The 23,190-nt window shown below is 38.7% G+C and overlaps 1 protein-coding gene and 1 long non-coding RNA gene across 3 annotated transcripts in view; one reads left to right on the top strand and one right to left on the bottom strand.

Moving 5' to 3' along the window:
* Positions 1-3,494, bottom strand: part of LOC131591474 (uncharacterized) — a 28,141-nt gene extending 24,647 nt beyond the window's left edge. Inside the window, exons 1-4 of one of the 2 annotated variants that reach the window (XR_009280387.1) lie at positions 2,907-3,494; positions 1,360-1,414; positions 943-1,009; positions 228-346 (exon numbers count right to left, since the gene is read on the bottom strand). This is a non-coding gene — a long non-coding RNA (uncharacterized LOC131591474). The remainder of the gene's footprint in view (positions 1-227; positions 347-942; positions 1,010-1,359; positions 1,415-2,906) is intronic. The other variant, XR_009280388.1, reaches the window with a different exon arrangement.
* An 860-nt stretch (positions 3,495-4,354) lies between these two features.
* LOC131591473 (monocarboxylate transporter 2-like) overlaps positions 4,355-23,190 on the top strand; it is a 75,200-nt gene continuing 56,364 nt past the window's right edge. The window contains exon 1 of the mRNA XM_058862214.1: positions 4,355-4,637. The gene's annotated coding sequence lies outside the window, so the exon portion shown is untranslated. The remainder of the gene's footprint in view (positions 4,638-23,190) is intronic.

The raw sequence follows: 23,190 nt of genomic DNA, 5'->3' as shown, positions 1-23,190 counted from the left end.
CTGAATATGCCAAACTGCCTTTCCAATGACAATTTGAATTTTACTTCAGAGCTGATGGGCATAAACTGCCACTGTATTTTCAGTGTTATTAGACAAAGCTGATCTGGGAGATGAGTTCCTCAGTGACCTATCTGAGTTGTTACCTTCTTTCTAAAAAAGAGGCTTATCTCTCCCAGGTTTCCAGATTGCTTTTCAATTATCTATTTATCTTGTACAGTTCTACTTACTAACTGCTTCAGCTGATAACTGCCAGCTCCCTCAAATTCTCTGTGATGCCTGATAGAGATCTTTCACAGTCGAGTCTGCTCTTGTAGTTACAATGTGCTGTGTTCTGTGTCACCGTGAGCTGCAAAAGAAAACAATTTTATTGGGCCTAGAATAGACATGGTTGATGGTTACAAAGAAAGCCCACCTCAATGGAAAGACATGCTTTGGCTATATATTATCACAGAATTCTACATTCTAAATATATTTGTATGAATTTTATTACAAAACTTGAAGTACATGTACCTCTTTCACTAACAGGACTAGGATTAAATTTTATCCTGTGACAAATTGTTAGCTGCTGGTATAAAGCTTACAGAAGGTGGTCTAGATGATTTGCCAATATAATATTTATGATATTATCCTGTGTACCACTTGGAGACAAGAAGAATACAAGCCATACCAGCCTGCTTATGGACATGAGAGCAGTCTGAGTTGTGTATTTATGGAACCAAAATCAGTGCAGAAAAAATAGAACATAATCAGAATGTAGGCCAGAACGACACATGATCATAAACATTCACTCTTTAGATTCAGACTCCGTGACAAAAGAACACAACCTGCAATGTAGCAGAGAATTTCTAAGCTTAGAAGAGGACCTGTAAAATTCTGTATTCATCTAAAACTGTGGGACAAGTGGTATGTGGGAAAAAGGGAATATTCTAGTAGGGGACTTACCCAAACAGTGGAGAGACTTACAGAAAGTACCATCAGGTATTCAAGATTTTCAGCATTTTCTTTTTCTCTAGTGGAAAAAATAATACTTAGAGACTATATAATATATAATATCACATAAAAAACCTCAAGCTGTTACAACCAAAACAGGACAGTGTTTAACATGCAGCCTCACAAACAATCTATCAACTGGGCACGAAATTAACAACCAGAGAGGTGGCTCTTCTCATACACATATGATAGATATGTTGATTTAATTTCTTCTAACAATTAGTTCACTGAAAAATACAGAATGCCCACACTCCCACACACAGACCCACACATAGAGCTCTGAAACCTTTTGTAGTTTCTGAAAATTCACTCAGAAATTAATAATTGCTATCACTCAAACATTTTTAATTCGAATAATGGGCTTCCTACGGCAAAGGTGCACTAAGACTGGAAAGATGCAGAATGACAACAGGGGTTTTTCAATCTGCAAATGAGAACCAAATTATTTCAGCCCATCCACTCTACAGAAACTCACAGAGGAGTGTATGCACTTAAAAACATGATATCACTGCAATCAAAGTGTAAATAAAAAATTAATTCATACATAATTTTCTAGTCTGAGGGTTCATGGTAATTTTTGTGGCTTGAAGCAGATTTCAGGCACTTAAGACCCTGTATCTGAATTTGTGCTGACTGTAAACCAGAATCCCACACTGTTATACCTGCAGCTAGTTTATGTTCTGACTCTGCCTCAGACTAGGAAACACCAAATGCAATGAAGCACACAGCAACAGTAAGTCAATTAAGATCACCTTTCCTACAGAGGGTTTCTGAAAAGAGGTATTGAAAAAAGCTGCATGAGGCACATAGGTGTGTACAGAAGATGTATATTACTGTAATGGTTAACATATGATAATATAATCTGCTATTTCTATATAGATGTTAATATATGAAGTATAATATAAATACAAACTTATTTACTAGTACAGAATACATCAAATTGTACTGTATGTAGCACTGTTACATACAGTATGCAGCATGAACTACGTAGTGCAGCAAATACTTTGTTTGATATACCTTACCACATATAAGTGTAAAATTATAAATTTTACACTGTGTATAATATATAGTATACATTTATAAATTAAAAGTATATATTTATATCTATATAAATATGTATTTATTTAATTAGAGCATGTCAGTGAAGGAAATAGAACTATGCAATGAAAACCAGGTATCATTTTTATCTTCATTTTTCAGCTCTATTTGAAAATTACTTTTCTAAATTTATATAAAACAGCATGTAAACTTTACAATTTCACCATGAAGGGCAATGTAGACATGCTTTGCATGTTTTACAGGAACTGTCTGAGGTCCTATATGGCCTACAATTTTCTTCAGGGCATAAAAATTGTTTGAATATGGAAGCTTTAGATTGCTGTAATTCCAAGTATACAACTTTGATTTCAGCACTGGAAGCTTTTGTTACAAAAGATTTTAAATCCAATTTCATCTTAATTTCAACATTTTTAACCCTGTAATTATGGGCCTGCTTCGAAGAGTTTGACCATGGGCATCAGTATCCAAGCTTTCTTTGCTTGCATGCCCAAGAGTTATGGATTAGTGTCTGTTCTCTGCTCCAAGAGGCTTAGTGGGCTCCTCCTGGGTCCCTGGCCTTCCCAAGCCTGCAGTGCAACCTGCTACCAGGACAGACACTGTGACTGTGAGGGTGCAGGGCACAAGCTCCTTTGACATACTTGCACAAGAGATGACTGATATTTCTACCTAAATTAATGCAACTGTGACTTCCACTAGCTGCCCTGGCAGTCACCATGTTTGCTCCTAAAAATGCCCCTAGAGTCAGATGTGTAACTCAAGTACCACATAGCTTATGCAATGTGACAAAAATGACTCTGTGCTGCTCAGTTTGTTTCAGGAAGAATAGTATTTGCTGTCTTCACCAGTGAACTACTTACTGCTCCTTACGAGTAAAGTGCCAGAATCTGCCCAGAGACTGTGTGGACCTGGCTGCTTTACAAACATGTGACAAAATACTCCCTCCTGAATCTGGAAGACTTGCCCTGGAAATGGATGATACAAAAACAATAACAACATCCTAAAGAACAAATGAATGTTAAAATGTTACTTTACTGATTTTCCAGGTCTGTGTCTTCTGATTTAATGGTTATGGTTCAAAACATAGGAAAGTTCCACTTTTCACATAAAAGCAATTCAATACATAAGAAAATAAGACAAAGAAAGCTGATTTCTATTAATTCATGCTTCAGACAGCAGTTCTCTGTGGATGGATTCTTTGATATAATAGGTATTGCTACTTATGCTGCTGGTTTTTTGAGGGGTGATACGCTCCTTTTCAGATTATTTTTTGAAACTTTTTGTTCATTGTGGCTGATTCTAGATAAGGGATTTAAATATTATTAATGGAAAATAAACAGACAAAAATAAACTGCCCAAGTTCAAGTCTTTCCTTCCTTTACTAGCAGCTCAGGAAACTAGAATACTCCCAGCTACAGCCCAAGTTCTCCTCCTGTCCATACACAGGCAGTCTCAGTTCCTAACATGCCTGTAGTCATCCTGTTCATAAAGCTCCAACAAATCAATTTTTTTAAAAAAAGAAATATTAATGTTTCCTTTTGTACATTTTGCAACACAATGTCAACAACTAAAATTATTCTAGTCTTCTCACAGTACTTAAGTATTGCACATAATGCACAACCTTTAGACCAGAATAGGTATTATGGTGAAGACTTTAATTATGCAATTATATGATTACGTTTATCTCTTTCCTTACAGGATTTTAGCCTTAAGGATAGGATTTCTGGATAATTTAGCGGCCACTTTCATAAATATGTTCATCATATGTAAAAAATACTTCTCATAACTTTTTTTTTCTTAAGGAGACGAAAAGGCGGCAAATGCTGATGTGACCAAGATTTTCACCATCAACTCGATGCTGACTGGCCAAATTTCAGTTCCTGTTTCAGAAGAAGGTCCTGCGTTAAGCACAAAACGAACTCGGTTAATTTAGTTTTTATTTTTCCCGTAACTCGAGGAGACTGATACACCGTTTTCTAGATTTTCGGTGGACCAGAGAGCGCAAGCTGCCCTTAGTGTGAAATACTTGGCACTCTCAGCGCTGAAGAGGAGGAGATCGGCCTGGGACGGGGGCGTTTCGCGCTGCCAGAAGTGAGGCGCCCTCCTGTCCCCCGGCCGCAACTCGGCGTGAGGGGGCTCCGGGCGCGGCGGGGCGGGCAGGTGGGCGGGGAGCGCTCATTGCTGGCCCCAGGGGAGCGGGGCCCGGCGCTGCCCGCCCGCCCCAGCCCTGTACATCCCGTCCTGTCCCACCTCCCGCGGTGGCGCTGGCTCCATCCCCTTCTCCCCGGGCCGGGCGCCGCGCCCCCGCCAGCCCCGCGGAGCCGGGTTGGGCAGCCCGGGAGGCGTCTCCTCTGCAGCCCCCGCCCCCCCGCGCCGGTGCTGAAGCGCCTCGGCCGCTCCCCGGCAGCACCCCCGGGACAGCAGCACCCGGGCCTCCCTCCCTGCCGCCCGGCCCGGGCTCTCCCGCCGCTGCTGCGCTGCAGAGGACACCTCATGGAAAATAAATAAATTAATTCCCCCACTCACCCCCGCGGCCGGGAGAGGAGCCGGCGGCGGCGGCGGGATTAGATCCAGTCCGAGCTAGAGACCAGGTAATGTAACCTACCCGCCAGGAGGGAGGAGGAGGAGGACGAGCAGCGAGGCCGCTGAGGTTGTCCCCACCGGGGAGGGCTCCGGGGGACGGAGAAGTGGCTGCCGCAGCCGGGGCGCGCCGGCGTGGCCCCGGCGGGCTGCGTGCGAGCGGCTGCCCCCGCGCTGTGCGCGCCTCACTGTCAGTCACACACACACACGAGCCGCCGCCCACGCAGGGATGGATGGATGGATGGATGGATGGATGGATAGATGGATGGATGGATGGATGGATGGATGGACGGATGGACGGACGGACGGACGGACGGACGGACACCGCGTGGGACGCAGCTGTCGTCCCCCGGTACCAAAGCAGCCACCGCAGGGAGACGCCGCACACCCCGCCGTGCCCCGCTGCCACGCGGGCGGCCGGCTCTGACAGAGGGGCAGGGAGGGAGGCGGGCGGCGGGGCCGGGCTGAGGCCGCAGCTCTGGGGGGAGCGAGCGCGATCCCGCCCCCGCGCCGCTGCGCGCATCCCCGCGGGGCTCGGGGCTGCCACCGCGCCTGAGGCAGCGCCCGCCCTGAGCCCAGCCGCGCTCCGCGGCCCCCGCCCCGACAGCTCCGCCGGGAAATGTGGGCGGAGAGCAGCGGAGCACAAATCGTGCCGCCGCGCTTGCCGTCATCAGATGCGGGCCTGCAAGGAGCTCCGTGGTCGAGGTGACCTTGGAGAAGGTGGATCTGGATGCAGCCGCTATTGCCCCATGCCAGCTGCAGTTCCGTGCTCTGGGCTGCTCCCACAGCTCTTGCATTATTATCTCGAAACGCTGCTGGCTTTAGTTAATGGTTGTGTACAGAGGTCCTGGTGTAAGTAATACCAGAGCCACGGAAACAGTCCTCTTTACTTGACCTCTGCTAGCGCACGGTCCTTGAAGGGAGTGGTCTCCCTGGCAAGGAGCAATCCAGGGTTCATCTATGTTGAAGTGGCCCCTAAAAGGCAGTAAATCTTCGGAGAGACTGGGAAGTTACCCTGTTCCCATTTCAGAGACCGAAGTGTCCCCGTGTACTCCAGAGAAAGCACATTACCTTTCAGTCCTGCAGGGTCAAGGAACACATGTCAAGATTCAAGTTCTCCACTGCTTTTCCAGTTATGCCGATAGGAAAACAAAACAATGCAGAAAAACATTTGCAGGTACCTGTATTTTCCACTGCCAGCCTGAGCTTTCAGTAAAAGAGCTGAAATTATTGTTGAAAGCTGTTTTGGAAAAAAGAGAGAAACTAAAGAAAGCTGGTGCCTCATGAAGATGCCCATTCTTGTTTAGTTGGTCTCCATAATAATTGCTCATGTTTCCATAGTGGTTCCCATCTGTGGTTCTCAGGTTACTGATCAAATAGTAATGAAAAGGTGTTTGCGGCTTCCATTGCAGGAATGGGGCCATACACTTTAATCACACACCAGCTGAGCCAACAACTCAAGAGCCTTAGCTCTGTCTAGATGAATCATGATGGAAAAGTTAGTCATTGAGACAGAGGGACGTACAGTTATATTTAAAAGAAGGAGGAAACTGACAAATAATTCAATAAAAGTGATAAATACTTTTATGTACAAGTATTAAATATGCAAATAATGCATAAGTGATTACCTTTTTATTTTTAAATCAGCTCTCTCCTCTTTCCTTGCATTATTGTCTGCCAACTTTGAATAGTGTACTTGAGCCTGAGTGCTGAACTCTTTCTACATGATGGAATAAATTTATAGAAGAGATTATACTACAGTTGTTTCTATTATTTGTGCAATTCATTACAGAACTGTAACCTCATGTATCTGTAAGGGCCCAGCTTAGTTTGCATGATAGTGTTTACATTGTAAGTGGCTTCAAAGCAAAACAGCTGATCATTTTGAATAGGCAGAGGGGTGGCTGGAGGTTATGGTATTTATTTTATTGCAGCTTGAAATAATTTTGGTAGTGAAGAAAACCTGATTTTATTTCTATGGTGGAGATGTACAATAGCCTAAATACAAACTGTGGTCTTCAAGGAAGGTCTTTATGGATGGTGGAAAACCAAATTCACGCATTTTACAGATAGGAAAACTCTGTGGATTGTGCAGTGATACACTGGTTTGAACAGGTATTTTGCATGTAAAGGGGGAGACTTTGAAATATTACAAAAAGCAACAGCAAGAAAAGCCTAGAGTGTAGTTTAATATTGTGGCTCTGCAGCTGCAGTAAGGAGTGAAGGAATTATTTTTCAGCAATTTTCATTGTAAATAAATACATTGTTAATAGTATATTTTAAAAGTTTCCTTACAGCTCTTTAATCTAATTTCAATTGTTATTTCTCTGTAGTGTATATTGTATTTAAGCTCACTCAACTCTTGCTATGGCAGAATTTTTATTCTAGAATCCAGGTTTTATCAAGACAGGAGATCTTTGGGCAGCCTAAATTTATGGACAGGCAAGTTAAGGGAGAGAAAAAAACATTTCTTGAATCACAAGCTGGTGTTTTCTAAAACTGTTTTTCTTTCATTAGTCTTCTTTCTTGGATGTGGTTCATACTTTTATTTCTTGATCATTTTTTTTCCCTGGAACTCAATGCTTTTATTTTTTCTTCATTTTAGGAAAAAAGTCCTCTCAGTTTCCTTTGTTTATTAAGTAAATTATCTTGTCCTCTTTGCAATAGGGAGGTGCCTTTATTTCCAGTGAATATGGTTATTAGACCCATTTTATTTCAAGGAAAAAGGCTATGACTTAGCTGATTTTATTTCCTATTGCAGAATCACATGATGCTTTTGAAGAGTTGCATTTTTCTTGAGAAGTTTGCTTTAGCAAGGATGGTGTCTGAATATAATTCTCAATTAAATGGTATCCCTTAACACCATTTGCCAGAATTTAAGCTATCAATTTTCTTGTATGAGAATCAAGAGGAAGATTCTTGGGCCATGCAAATAATTTGTGTTGTTACATTAATTTTATGTTTCAAGGTTGGTATAATTGCAAAAATGTGATTATCTTTGAGTTTTATTGAAGTGGTTAGGTCATAGCTATAAATCATTAATAGAAAATGTTACCAGTTTCTGTGTCTGTTTGTGTAATATATATATGGCATAATGTTTGCACAGCACCAGGGAGGAGGTTAGATGGGAAAATGTGATGTCATTGACCAACTGTTTTATGTGTCAAATGAATATGAGGAACTGGCTGAGTCCCACATACGCATCTCAGTCCAGACCTGCATTCCTTGACTTGCATGTATTTGTGATCTGTTGCGCCAGCTTCTCTAATTTTTTTGTGAATTTTGGAACGTTTGAAGAAAAGTTTGCGGTATTCAAACAAAAGTAATTTGACTACAGGAGTAAGGAGACAATATTCTATGACTTAAGGAGTAGAAGATGTTGGACACACTGACTGCAGAGCTCTATTTGGCTTTACAACCTATCCAATATTTTTTTTTTATTTCCCAGTCTTATTATCAAAAAGTCTTGTTAAACTCTTATTGAAGAGCAAAGGCTTATCTAACTAGGTCACAGCAGCTGATGAACTAGAAAGAGTCACAGTCTTTATTTCTCTGTTTTTATCTTTTCAATCTTAAGATTTAATTCATAGTATTTTTTGAGGGGAGGCGGGTGGTGGTGGTGAGAAGGAAGATTCATCATCATCAGCTCCTTTTGTAGATCTTAGTTTTGGTTTATGTACTGTCTTGAAGTAGTTCCTTTATCTGTACATTTTCAAGGTCAAGCTTCCAGTTCCATGCTAATTTTATATTTTTGGGAAACAGTGCTTTTCTGTCTTAAAACACTTATATGAAGAGTTTGATACAAATGAAGAGGTTTCCATGAAGAGCTGATAAAAATTAATAAACATTTCCAAAAAGGATATGAACATGACTAGGCCACTTTAAAAGCTTCCCAGAAGTGAAGGAGGAAAATAATGGAAAAGAATTGAGCCTTATAACAATATACTCTTTTCCTTTGTAGTTGTAAGACTTAAGATCTTAAGAAATGGAACTAATATTATTTCATAAAAGCAGGGAGCACTAGAGGACAAACTTAAGCCAGGTTTGTTTTTTTTTTTTTTTACAATTTCATGCTGATGCATTTTCTTTCAACTTGGTGTCATGATCATTGAATGTTAGCTATTGAATGTATTTCAGTTCCACCCAACAAGAAAGCAGTGCTTTGGAAAATAGTATGAATCATATAAAATTTGCTACAAACTTTAGACTTTAGGAAACTTGTACTCTTAAGTTGCCTGTCTACAAACAACAGGATGCCCAAAAATTGTAGAAATTGGAATATTTTGGAATAGGTGGATTTGACATTATTTTCATATAGTCACTAAGAAAGATAAAGACAGTATGAAACTCTGCAAAAACCAGTCAAAGCATAAAACTCTACAGATGTTTCCCAAATACACAAGATTGTTTAAGAAGTGTTTGTTTTTTTCAGCATGAATATTTGTCTCCCCCAAAAGAGCACTTTCCAGTTGTTTTGACAGCAAGCTTGGTAGTTATTTCACTTTTGTCTTAAGGTTTTCCCATGGAAGACTCATGTGTAGGTGATGATCAAGGTTCACAAAGCATGTTGCACAGAAGATGACTTGGAATGACTGTATTTCATCGTTTTTCTTATTTATATATTTTAAATGTTCTCATCTTCCCATAGCTGCAAGCAGACTCCTGTTGCAGCTTCAGGCATGACCATTGTGTAGTGCCCTTCCATCATGTGGCCCCAGAATCAGCAAACTTGGCAACACTCCCAAGTTTGGCACCTAGGGGTAGCACATAGAACAAAGGGTTGTTAATGGTGTTCAAAATGTGCTTGGCGTCAAAAAACTTCAGCATTTTTGTCACTGCAGTGGTGGTAAGGAAAGTGCAATGAGGTACGTTGCCTCTTCCATATGGTCTACAGTTTTAATCAAAATTGGTAAAATCAGTCACAAAACAGCAGTACATCATTCCAAAAGATAGGATTTTTTTTTTTTCCCATAGAAATAGGTTAATTAAGATTTTAGCATTCATACTTGCCCCTCAGCACTTCAGCACCCTTAGAGTCTATGGTGCAAACAAAAAAGAGACAAAAAAAAAAAGAAATCTCAGTTTGTATGTTGTGTGAGTTTTAACCTTATCGTGTCACCTTCAGAGCTTTACTTTTCAGTTTGTGTGCTCTGAAATCAGGAAATACTGAGAACAAGTATTTGTTTTAAAGTACTAAAAACATGTGAAGAAAAAAACCAAAAATAAATCCCCATTTTTGTGCTGACAAAAATGGCGAAAGCATATATGCAAAATGTGTATTTGATTTTTTTTAACATAGCTAGTTCCTACTGCAATGTATTTGATTCGTATTTCAGACAGAGAAATGAGCATATACTAAATTCCAGCATATGCTTTTGTAATTAATTGTATTAAAGTTGTTTTTTAAGCCATTAGAAACTAGGTTCTATGTGGTATTTTCAGAATTCTGGGATAACAATATAAATACTTGGTGGCGAAGATAAGAAGTTTTGATATGATGCAAGACTGTGTTCAAACTACCAGCTTTAACAATTTGGCTTCTGAGAGACATAACTGATTTTCTGTGCTGACCTTATTGAGAGATGGAAATTGGAACCTAAAAATATGGGGTATTTCAACAATTACCTCTGCTATTGAATTAAGATGCCATAGGAGTTGTCATTATTAGATTGAACTCCTATAGTTTGCATTTTTGATATGGCCCTCAGGGCAGGTTCTCAAAAGAAGCCAAGAAAAGAACAACTTAATGATGCAAATAAACTCCCCTTGGTAATGTAAGTGTCTGATTTCTTAACAATTGGAATTTTATGTGCTAAATTCCTTGATAATTCAGCCTTTGCTGAGTGTATTTTCCACTGAACAGATCTTTTCTGGAATTTAATTGCTTTTGCATGCTCTGCCAGGGATGGATTTGGGTCTGAATCAGGACAGTGGACCCTGTGTTCTCAGCAGTGCCTCCTGCTGATGGTAGAAAGTTGTTGAGATATATACTTTAAACTGGAGCTGAAGACTGGTTTCAAAGACAAAAGAAAGTGTGCCTAGGACAAAAATTCAAGCAGGCTGAGCAAGGGGATTGCATCTGGGAGCAGGTGGAGAGAGCTGAATAGACTATGGAAGGGAATCACTGCTGGGAGCTGAAGGCGGCAATGGGCCTATCATCCTATTACCAGCCCCTTTTAAGAATGTACAACTTTATAGTAATTTGTACATAGTGCTAATCTAAAGGATTCCTTTCTGCCCTGAGGAATTTGTAAGATCTCTACTCATTTTATCACACAGGGATCCTAACTCCTTATCTTCCATTAGGCAGCCTCTTTACCTTCTTCTCACCAACACTACAAAAGGCGAATCAGGGGACTCAACAGCACATGATTAGAAACCACAACAACCTATTTTAGCAAGGAACAAAAAAAGCTTTTGTATTTTTTGACCTCTGGGTTGTATGTATATATAAAATTGGTAGAAAAAAATATGCCGTAATAGCTTGTATTTACGAGGTATGCTTTATATTTGTGAAGAATAGGAAAAAAGAGAACCTGTTACCTTTTTCTTGTGCAGATATAATTATGTTGGCTAGAGGCATAAAGTAGGTTTTTCTGTCACATTTTAATTATGAAGTTATTCAAAAAGTAGTATGTAATATGTAGATATGCTGGAAATAGGGGTGCATTATTTCAATTTAGCATTACCAGCATTAGAATGTTATGAGTGCCTTGCATGACCTGTGGTCTGTTTCAATTTTAGCTCCATGAAAATAATGAAAGTGGTTTTTAAGCTGATTAATATAAGGGCCATGCTCACATGAGGTAGAGAAATCCAGGAAGGGCATTTTTAAGTGACACCTAAAGGCACTGTGGTGATTTCTCTCAGTCAATTAATATGTCAGTGTTGCTTGATTGGCATTTCCTCTCTTTCTGTGACTGCAGGTCCACGCTTGAGCTCCCTTTCTGTTATCCCCCGGGTTATAGGGGATTACTCATGGTTTACACCCAGTAGTAGTAGTGGCTGAAGAGACTCTTTGATCACTTCTTAAGACCCCATTATTTAGTCTTTTTGATTGCTTGCTTTGACTTGCCTGGTTAGGTTAAATGGAAATTATTTCTCATAATGATTACCAAAATGATGTCTCTGTTTCCAAATACAGGCTTTAATATGTCCATCTTCTCTGCCATTCCCATCTTTATTTTGGTGAGAACTTTGTCTTTCTCCCCATTTATTAGAATGAAAACTAAGATACAAGTTAATATTTTACTCTGCTCACCCTACTAGCATACTGGGTTTTCCACTTTAAACTGTGAGTGGCAGTTGTCACTTGTAGGATGCCTTTCATATGATACAGAGGATGCTCCTCCATAGCTACCAGTATTGATGTTTTACCATGCTGTTTTTAATATTTAGAGTTACAAATGTTTGCTTTCTTTATTGCTATTGTTTTTAATTCTGTCTCTCAAGTGTAGGGTACAGAAAAAATGTAGCCTTTGAAGAATGACACATTAGGAGGTAAAAACAGGGTAGATGGGAGAACACATTAACCTGAGGAAATACTGTTTTGAGGAGTTTCACAGAGGCAGATATCTTCAGCCTAGCAGAAGTGGAATAACATCTCAGTGTCATGTATTCAGTCAGAGCTAGTTTTAGTTGTCTTCTGATTTTAATTTTTTTTTGAGAAAGGAATAGAGAAAATATTGGCGTTTGCTTTTTTGTTCTCTTTATTCTAATTGTAGGCCATAGGAAGGTTTTTGTTGATGAATGGTATCATAATAGGATACAAAAGCCTGTCCTTCCCACAATTAAAATAGATTCTTCTTTTGAGTGTAATAGCACAGACAGGTGTTAATGAAACAAGATGTTGTTGCTTAATTGGATAATGAGCTTGCAGTTCTGGACACACTTCAGCATTGCTGAAATATTGTATATGTAAAATGTTGACTTTAATGTATTGTTCTCAATGAAAATGTACTTTAGCTATGAGGCCATGATTTTTTTTTCTTGAAAGTATTTCCTGAAACATTAGCAAAGCTATGTAGTTGTCATATCCAAACTTACTTTTGAATTATTATACTTAAAATGATAGTTCAGTTGCACTTAATTATATGTTTTATTAAGTATCCCGGATATGTTTTTAACTTTAGTAAAGTAGTTACAAATTTCTTCTCAATTTTTTTTTTCTTGTCCCCCATTTATTAGTTTTATCCCAAATGTATAAATAAAACAATTTTTTAACGCAGGACTATATTCTTGTTACACCTAAATTAGCTACCTAAATTAGGCTGTCTAATTTCTGTGTTAGTGGATCCTGGGTAAGTAGGTTGTTATCTCTTAATAACTGAAGCTTAAATCCTACTTTTAAATCTACTAATGAACATGTACTGGATGAAAACGGAAGTTATAACTGTATGTTATGCTCCCTTTTTTATAAGTCCTTTGAACAGCAGTTATAGCTGTTTTATATGCAGAGAATCTTGCATTCTGGTGTAGTCTGAAGGAAGCATTTACTTCTCAATATGGCAGCTAAATTTACATAAGTGAGTAGACAGTTTTCCTATAGTAATAATTGTATGTATACAAATACATAAGGTGATGTGAAAATAGGAAGAAATATGCAACATGGTGCATACTAGGAGATGAAGTGGGGAAATGAAGAAAGCCCTGGAAGGGTGCAATTATACTGCTTTGATGTTTTGGTAAATTCTAGTGTTGCAGTATGTTATTTACAGCCTGTAGTAAGCAGCCATAAATACCATATATACATGTGTATGTGTTTTCCACATGATCCTTTTGACCTCTTTGGAGCAGTTCTATGACCAGGTGCATAGAAGGAGTAGTAGTGGGTGATGGGTGATATTGGCAGTACAGGAGTGTGAGGAGATGCAGGATTTGGACCAGCTACGAAAACAACAGAATCAAATGCCTGGGGGAGAAATTTCAGTGCCTGTACTTTGACGTGGCATGTGATGTCAGAACTGAATGGATGAATTTTTAGTTGGCAATTAATACTAAGTTTAGCTCCTCATTCTAGAATGGAGGACTTCTGTAATCAAGGAAGTTTTTAGTGATTCAGCCAAAGCAGAGCAGGTTCTGTTTTCCTGTGCCAAGAGGCTAAGGCTGTTTGCTTCATAGCTGTTCGCACTGCTCCAAAGGGGATTTTGGACTGTTTGGTCAATCCCTGCTGCTTTCATTAACTTGGTGTGTTTGTTTCTATTACCCCATTGAGAAGGGAATGGTAAGTGTTTGTGTTCCTAAAAGTTTGGACCTGATTTATTTAACCAAATCCCACTGAGCACAGAACCTTTTATATTTGGTTGAACTCATGCTCCCAGGCGCATTTTATTCTGCTTCTGTGATTTTGACAGAGGGAATCCCTATTTGTTTCTTTGTTTGGTAGAACTGCTTATCTGGGCCCTGCTGAGGATAGAAGTGGGCTGCCTACTTTGTACTGCAAACAAGAACCATAAAAGACTCTTGTCCTAAAGAGAGAAAAGCATATCCAAGATGGTTTCTAATTTTTTTTTTTTTATCTTTCAGAGAACTGATAATATGCAGAGGGTGTTGCAGTGATTCCTTAAGCAGGAGTAGAAAGGTTGGTGACAGCAGTGAAAAGACACAAAGTCTTGAAGATATAGAAATAAGGAAGGAAGGGTACATCATAGTTAATATCAGCTACTGGGCTTTAATTCTTGGCAGTCCAGCAACTCACTGCTCTGCTTTTGAGGAAAGCCATGGCAGTATGAGCTACCCAAAAATCCCACTGTGCCTCAAAGTGGAGGTTGTCAAAGCACTGCCTTTAATTTCCATCCTAAATGCAGCAGCATAAAAAGATTAAATGGAGCAGTTCTGCTGTGGACATTGGGCTGGCCTTTGGGAGGTGGTTTGTGTTACGACTAAGGTTACCATCTCTAAAATAACATGCTGCTGTAGAGCTACAGTGAGACTGTACAGTCATCTGCAAATTTCACCTGTGGCAGCGAAAAATGTTGTATTTATCTCAAATAGACCTACTCAGGACTAACTGATTAGTCCAGAGCGCAGAAAAAGAAAAGAAAAGTGAGCTGTAAGGAGAAGGTGCTCTGTTGTTGCAGTTCTCAGACATTCTAGGAGTTGCATAAAATGTTTCTGTCTTCTGAGGACCCTCAGTTGGCATGATTTGTGTGGATTTTTACCTGTAAAAAAATCTGCTTTAGCTTTGTAGATGCTACAGTCAAGAGCTGATCCTGCAGGGGTAAAAACTTTTAGCTGCCCTTCAAGGCAAAGTAGAAATATATTATACTACACCCTTTAATCAGTTTGGGTTGCATATTCTTCTTGTCTTTAAACAAAATTCCTTTGTCAATTGCTGAATCTTTGTATCACTATGCTTGTCTGTTTAAGTAGTATATACCCAAGCACAATTGTCATTTTCCCACTATAGCATATACCTACATTTATTGCTTACTTGTTTTAAATGCCACTCTTAATCATGGTCCAAATCCAGATGAAAATCTGAGTGAACCTTCAACAATTATAGTACATTTTTAGCAAGTTATATATCTGTACATAAATCATAAACTTTCAAGCTCAAGAACATCTTGCATTTTCTTACAGGTGAGAAACAAGTATTTTTTGCTCAACATCATAATTGTGCAAAGATTGCTAAGTTAGAAGTAAGAGGTACAAGCTTTCAAAAGATGTATACCATTAAAAATTAATTGCTAGTAAAATTATTGCTAGTAAAAGCAATAGTAATATTGCATTCAAGCTCATTATACTTCTCACTTTTATTTTGCAGTGTCTCCACAGCATCTTCTCCCCTCTGAAAAACACCCTTTAATTTCTAGTACTCAATCTCAAGCATACACTCAGTTCCACTGAATTAGGCTCACATACTTTATCTGATCTGACTAGAAAAAGAATAACACTCTAAAAAGAATACTTGCCCACAAATAAGTTTTAAAGGGTAAAGAAATGGATTTTGTATAAGCATCTAAAATTATCAGAGCAACAGAGGAAAATTACCATCATGTATTAATGACTTGAATATATTTGGTCTTCATGACCTACTGCAGTGCTTTAAAAAAGCAAGAATGTTAGTGGCTAAGTTCATGCTTCTTTATTTAAGGCAGAAGGTGATACTCAAATAATCACAGCTAAACTCTGCCCTGACAGCGTAGCCTTGAAAGTTACTTCTTAAGTATTTAATCCTTTTATTTTGCGTATGATTATCTATGCATTTATACAGATACATTTAAATACAAGATAGTGAGGACAACTGAAGGGAAATCAAGGAACCAGAGGAAACCTAAAATACCAGTTTTGTGAAGAAGAAGCTGTAAGTTATTTGTGGAGTAGCTTTTCCTTACCTTGGACTTTGTATGCTGGCATGTTTTTGAGTTACTAGAGCAAGGAGGGGTGAGACAGCTGGGTGAAGCTGGGGGATTAGGGAGGAAGAGTGGAGGGAGGGCAGTGGGAAATCTGTGGGGCAGTCTGAAGTGGTGTCTGCAGGTGGAGAGGGCTGGCAGACTAAGGGGCCGCTGAGGGAGCGCTCTCACTACAGAACCATTGCAATGAGCGTTAGTGTCCTGCTTGGAGAGAAGGAAACTGCTTCTTTACTTCTCTTTAACCTCTGTGTTTGTGACTTGTGCACAGGGGGTTTTTAACCCTTCAGTGTGTCTGGCTCATTCTAAAGGGTGGTGTACAGGAGGTAAGAGTTACTGCCACGTTGACAGATGAGAAAATCCATTTCACATTGCTCAGCTACAGCAGGTCTTGTCCTGCTCTTCTCCATTCGTGGTTCCTGATGGTATTCTCTCTTCACTCCTTAATATCCTTTGAGTCTACCCAGTGATAAAGAATGCTTACACAGAAATAGGCAAGAAGCAACCCAAAAGCTGGGATGTTGGGCAATATGACCGGCAACATACCTTTCAGGTTTGTATTTCTTTCATACCTAACACACGCAAACTTGTGTACTGGCACACCCTATGGCATGTCTAATTACTCAAGCTCTTGTGTATCTGCAGTTATCTAAGCCAACAAAACTTCAGGCTGCATTACAATACTTTTCAAATAATTCACAGAGAGCAGTTTTTAAATTAACATTTTTTATTTTTTTTTTCCTCTGGAAAGGGATCTGCTATGGAATTCTTGGGCTTATTCAAAAAGGTTTTGGCAGTATCTTGAACAGTTACTGGGTTTTTTTTTTGAGTTTTGAGCAGTCCCTGATGCATATTTGGTATCATAACAGACTGCCCTAGCTATTTTGTTGCCTGAATCAAATCTAATTCTCTATTTCACATTTGGAAGAAATTGTATTTACTGCCAGGTACTTTTATAGAACTATAGAATGCCACATATTCAGATATTATGAAATACAGTCTCACAAAATTTCACAAAAATATGAGACAAAGTATGTATGCATTATGAAAATTGATGTCTTGTTAGCAATTTAATCAGTGCAGTCAAAAATTGGCTCTAAAAATGATGCCTCCACTTCTGCAGATCTGGGCAAGTGTCCAGCCTTTACATAAGGTAAGCTGTCCTCTATGTTGTTCTGTAAGGCGTTGAACATTGTTTCAAGTTTTAATTGAGTGGTTTATCCAGTGACTTAATTGAGTAAATTGTCAATTAAAATTGCACATATGCAATTTGTCACTATTTTATTTGACTTGGCAGTGGTATTCTTTCTTACGCTTTTTTGTATAAAACTTGACTTCAAGATTTACTTTCAAAAAAAATAGTTGTATGCGGTATGCAAAGCACAAGATGGTTTGTCTGCACTTTCCATAAATTTTCTGCTATGAAGCCATGGCAACCACAAAAATGTTTGTGATGCAACAGAGTTGCACATTTTACAAACACAGAGACAAAATACAGGTCTTGCAGCACATGCTTTTCAGAGATGCAATACTCAGCTAAACTGGACATATTTTTCTCAACAGTACAGAAAAGATTGCAGAATTTCAGATTTCAACATCCTGCTGTTCAGCTGTGGATCAGTTCCAGAGAAGATGGAAAGAACATTTTTAGAATCTAAAGCATACACTTTTTACTTTCTTATTTTGTAAGAGCTGAATAAAGCAACAGGATAACCCTTGTCCTACCTATGCCAGAACACTTAAGATTTAAAAACACTGAACTGGAAGAAGGGAGTGGGTCATTATTTTCAGTGCATTGCAATACCAAGAAACTCTATTACAACTTTATACGTAGGGCTGGAATCATCCAAACACAGACTTCAGTTGCATATGCACCTGTAATTGAATGACTTTTCCAGATGTACTTTAAATAATGGAGAGATATAGGCACTTGTAGGCCACATAACATTTCCTTATAGTTTACGTGTCTAAAACAGGTCAGGGAGAGATGTCCCAGAGCTTTGTTTCTGCCCACTGATTATAAGTAAAACCTACATATCCAGATCACATGCAGATGTCAGCACTCTTAATGTCAAAATAATGTTGTGAAGGATTGCTCTCTTAAATGAGAATAAGTCAAATTATGTGTAAGTCAAAGAATATCTTACAGATTTGTATCACAAGCTTAAATCTTCTCTGAAATGTGTAAATCTAGTGTATATACTAGTAGGAGAAAAGAAGGTTATCACCCAGTACCTTAGGTCTTGCAGGGAGTTATAAAAAACAAAGTAAAAATTCTCACCAAAAGAAAACCAATTGTGACCAAATATCCATTATTAGAACAAGCTGCTGTATAGCTTTATGTATTATTGTCACTCCTAACACAGGTCATTCTTTCAAGAAGGCTTGGACTGAGACAGAAGGAAAAATTGTGCTGCAGTATTAAAGGTAGCACTCAGCCATATGCAGCAAAGATTATTTCTTTTCAAGTTTCTATTACTAAAAAGTAGTGAGGCAGATGTTAGTTAGTTAGTGTGTAGAATACCTGAGCTGAAGTTCACATCAGCAGCCAGACTAAATGCGCTTAATGATGAGTTTACTTCAATTTTAAGTTTCAGTGTAATCTTATGGTCCCAAAAGTTTTCAGTTTAATCTTATTAAGTTTCAGTTTAATCTTATGATCCCAAAAGAAATTCTCCTTTGATGTCTGGCTCTCTTCCAGGGAAGAATAGTTACATTTAATATATGTTACATTTAATATATGTGTGAAGGGGCAGCAAGGTGCAATAACTGAACCAACTCTAGGCACCCTTCTCAGAGGAGCTCTCCAGTAGCTGGATTCATATTATATGTAAAACTCTACTGTATTCACAAAATACACTGTTAGATACAATTTCATATGGTGAGTTGAGTAATAGCCCTCTTGGTATTGACGTAGTTTTATACAGACAATGGTCCAAGACTGTATTAACTTTTGTTTTTGTCAAGTTCAAGCTGAGGGTGGACTGCAGGCCAGCTGTCTGACACTAGCATGCCCATGCCAATTAGCTCTGCCACTTAGAAGTAAACTTTAGTGCTACTTCTGACCTGCTACCTCATGTTCAGTTCCCTGAATTTAAGAAGCTGAGGCACAGGATAAACACAGACTTTAGTCCTCGTTGCTTTCAGAAGTCAGTGGACAAAAGGTGGCTGTGGTCCCCCACCGAGATGCCAACTTGGTGCTGTGCTGTGCTTGCTCGTGTGGACTTTGTGGTCAACATCCCTGGAGACCAGCAGTGGTACCTGCTGTTAGTCCTTCTTTCTGTGGCTGTTTCTCATGGGTACAGAAATCTTGGGGCCAGAGGTGATTTTCTCTTCCCCTGCCTGGGGTGGGAAGGGGATCCTTCCTGTGGAAGGAAGAGCCTGCCGCCGAAGGGCACAGTGGGGGAGAGCAGCTTTGCTGACACAAGTGAGAAGCTGTACCCGGGACTAAACACAAGTTGTCAAAATGTAATAGAAGGTGTCCAGCAGTAACAATGCCTCCCTTCCTACTTCGCTCCAATTATAGGAAATGTGGTATTGTTACTGCAGGGTCTTTGTCAGAGTTCAGCAACCCATGTTTACTTCTTTTGTAGTCCTCTTCTTGTGTGCTTGTGTCAGCAAACATGTTCCCTTCCTGCTGTGTCCTCAGTGCTGAACAACCCTTGCAAGTATCCTCCTCACAGTTTGGCATTAGAGGCTCACCTATCACTGCCATGTATTATCTCCAGTACGTTTCATTCTTCCTGAAAGAACTGTTTCAGATTCAAATTAAAGTTTTAGACAATACAGAGATCAATTAAATGATAATACTTTCTCATGATTAGTCTGGTCTTTTTCTTTAAGCAGGTCTCCTATTGAGTTAGCTTTCAGTAATTCTAGACCTCATTTCACTTTTCATGTGAGATTGCCACACATCCTGGAAATGCAGATCATCATTAGCATAATTATTTTCAGATAAATTAAGAAATTTATTTTGAGAATTTCTTTCTTGCCTATGAACATTCAAAGTGGTGGGCAGTGAAAGTAACAGCAGTTTGCCCATAAAATCTTTCCCAGAGACCGCCAGATATTCAAACAAAGCACTTCTAAGAGCTTTGAGGCTTTAATATCTGTTGCTTAATGAATATCTAGGACAAGAGAAAGTTTAATTTATTTTTTTTTCCACCTGAGTCATCACAATATTTTTCTGTTTCTTTTGGCCAGGCAGCTTCATCCTTTCCAGCATTTTTTGGGTCAAGGCAAGTATGGTGCGTGAGCCTGATAAAAAAATAACAGTTGTGAGGACATACACACCTTGTTGCCTGGTTTTCCAGCAAAATAATTAAGAACACTTTTGCATTTAAAAAGAAAAGGCTTTTGATCTGAACTTTGAAAAGCGTTTTGCTCAGAGTTTTTGAGTGAAGGTATGATCTGGTCTTAAGTGCAACCTACCTTCTAATATATTTATTTATTCTTTCATCAGTTCTGCAGATGATTCCATTTTTTTTTCCTATACAAAAATAGTGAGGTGTTTTTTAAATTTAAGAAATAATGGAAAATAATTTTTGGAGCTGTACAGCAAATTCTGCGTTATCTCCAGCAAAACACAGCTTTTAAATATTGTCATGGCTAACATTGCTTATTAATACAAAGTTTCTAATTAGTCTATAAAGCCTTATTGCAGTATTTTATACTTCCACTGTTAATTGAGCAGTCTAAAAACATCTAAGTTAATTGCACACTTACTGTTAATTGCTGGACAATTTTGTCCAAATGAGAAATAATTGGACTTTTGCAACATGATAGTTCCATTAAGTGCCTCTAATTTTCCTTTTAAGCTTTTACTGATGATCTTTAGAGCATTTTTATTACACTTTTTATTCTTTGAACAAAATAATATTAATGTTGATCTTAACTTAGTGTGTGTTATAAAAGGCAGTTTTCCAGCCAGCTTCACCATATATGCTGAACATTAGACACAAACCATGTTCAGGTTTCTTCAGACATTAGCACTCATTTTAAAGGCTATATATAGCATCTAAATAGAATTCTGAAACAGAACGAGGCTGTTAAGGAAAAATCCTGCATGTCAGACAAAGAAGCTGTGAAGGAAATCCTAAACAAGTGATGGAATGTTAATAAACTAAGGATGTCCTTCTGTGGGATTGTGTTCTGAATGTTGAGCTTCACTATAACCTCTTGCACCTCAGTAATTTGAGATGCTTTTTGGTTTGGCAATTGGTCACACAAAATAAACTATCCAAACATCATGTGCAATAATCAGCCAATCAGGTCTCCAAAGAGTCTTTAAATGTTCAAACTGAACAAAGGCTCTGTATCTCTCAAGTTCCGATTATTGTCTTGGACAGCAGCTCTCTGCCAGGTAATGTGCTGTTTTGCTATTTCCTTTTAGCTTTATTTAGTAGCAATAGGTAGATTACTGTGGTAATCCATGCAAAACTAATTCACTAATTAAATGCAAGACAAGTCAGTGCACCAGCACATGTTGCACAATATTTGCTGTTGGCGTTTTAATGATTATCTAACAGGTATTGACAAAACAGTGTGAAGCACTTCAAAGAAGTGATAGTCTTATACTCTGTCTAGTCCTGAAAAGTTATAACAAGGTTTAACCACTGAATGGTGACAATTCCCAGTCTAACCAAACTCTATGGATTTCATGGACATATTTTGTTCATATAGATTGCCAACATTTCTGAGAAAATAAAGACTTCAAAGATAAGTCTTCCAAAGAGAAACTTAAAAAAAGGGGAAGCATCAGTGTAGCTCAGGTCACATAGGAAGACTAATTTATCAATGCAAACTCAATTTTACTTACAAGACAAGTCTTCATGATAAACATCTTATTTTCATAAGGATTTGGGAGGGAAGCAATAACATAATCCCCCTGCATGAAACCAAGTGTTGGAATGACGGTTATTCATCTCCTCGCTGAGTGCTTACACAGACAGTTCTTTTGCAACACCAGAGATTTTTATAATAAAGATTGAGGGGTTGCTTTAAAGCAAACAATATGGGGGTGTATTTACTGACATGAGTAACTCTGTTTCAGTCTTTTGCAATGTCAGAACTCTGTGTCCTATGCCTCATTTTGGATATAGGAACTTAAAAATTATTAGATTCCTTAGAATGAAGTGCAAAAGTAATTTCCAATTAGTTTTTTTTTTTTCATTATAACAACCACTCAGCAATCTCCCGGCAACCTAAACAGTTTTGCAAATAGTCCATGAGCAGTTTTAGAATGGTTGATTATATATAATTTTGAAGAAAAGTTTGCTGAGTTTATTTCATGGAGATAACCTGATGATTTTTGGGGCTGTTTTTGTCATCCTTGTTATCAAAGCTTAAAGGTCTAAATCTTTGTTTACTGATCTCAAAACTGAGTTTAAAGTTGTCTTTGTTTTCACCGGAGTAAGCTGGTGGCTTAGAGGCCAAAATTTTGGCTGTCATCTTTACAACTCTTCTGACGTCAGAAGCATTGTAGGGGCTTATCACACACTAGGACTTAAGTGGGTCAAATTCTAGAAAAGAAAAATGGAGTCCTCAGACTTTTTTTATACCTTTATTTTTTTTCATTTGTGTTTGCTTATAATATGATTCTTAATAATTCTATGTGAAATACTATTTATAAATTGTTTCTAAAAATCATTGGAAGATTGAAAATGAAGTAATATTTTGTTTTTCACCAGTGGCTGCGACTTCAGTGTATATTCTCAAAGTCCCACTCTCATGTAGAACTGATGTACTGTAGCACTCCAACACTAAAAATATTGCCTTGACTGTTAGCAAAACCAGGAGATAACAGAAAGGTATTCTGACAGGGTAATAGTAGAGAGGTCCCCAAGTCCTTACGAAAAGGAGTCATGCTTGAACAAATGATTTTTCACAATGCTGTATGCAACCTTAGTGAAGTTTCAATATTAAGAAAATTCCTTTTAACTTGTCTCCTAAAAACCTGAGCTTTTGTCAGATTTTTACACAAAATTTATTTACTAGTACAATTCCCTATCCACTTAAACAGCTACAAGAAGGAAAGAAATTGCGTGGGGGGGAAAAATCCAAATCAGCCTGACTCTTCTCCCCAGAGTCCCAGAGAAAAGGAAGCATTGTGCTTGATCCATGTAACAGAGGAAAGCAGGAGAAGAGTGAAAGATGTGTGTACAGTGTAGTTACAGACATTATAAAACAATCACTGCCTGATGTTTGAACATTG

The sequence above is a fragment of the Poecile atricapillus genome, chromosome W (assembly GCF_030490865.1).
Source record: "Poecile atricapillus isolate bPoeAtr1 chromosome W, bPoeAtr1.hap1, whole genome shotgun sequence".
Lineage (NCBI taxonomy): Eukaryota > Metazoa > Chordata > Aves > Passeriformes > Paridae > Poecile > Poecile atricapillus.
Note: the sequence above shows the minus strand (reverse complement) of the source record. Positions and strands in the feature narration are given on the sequence as shown.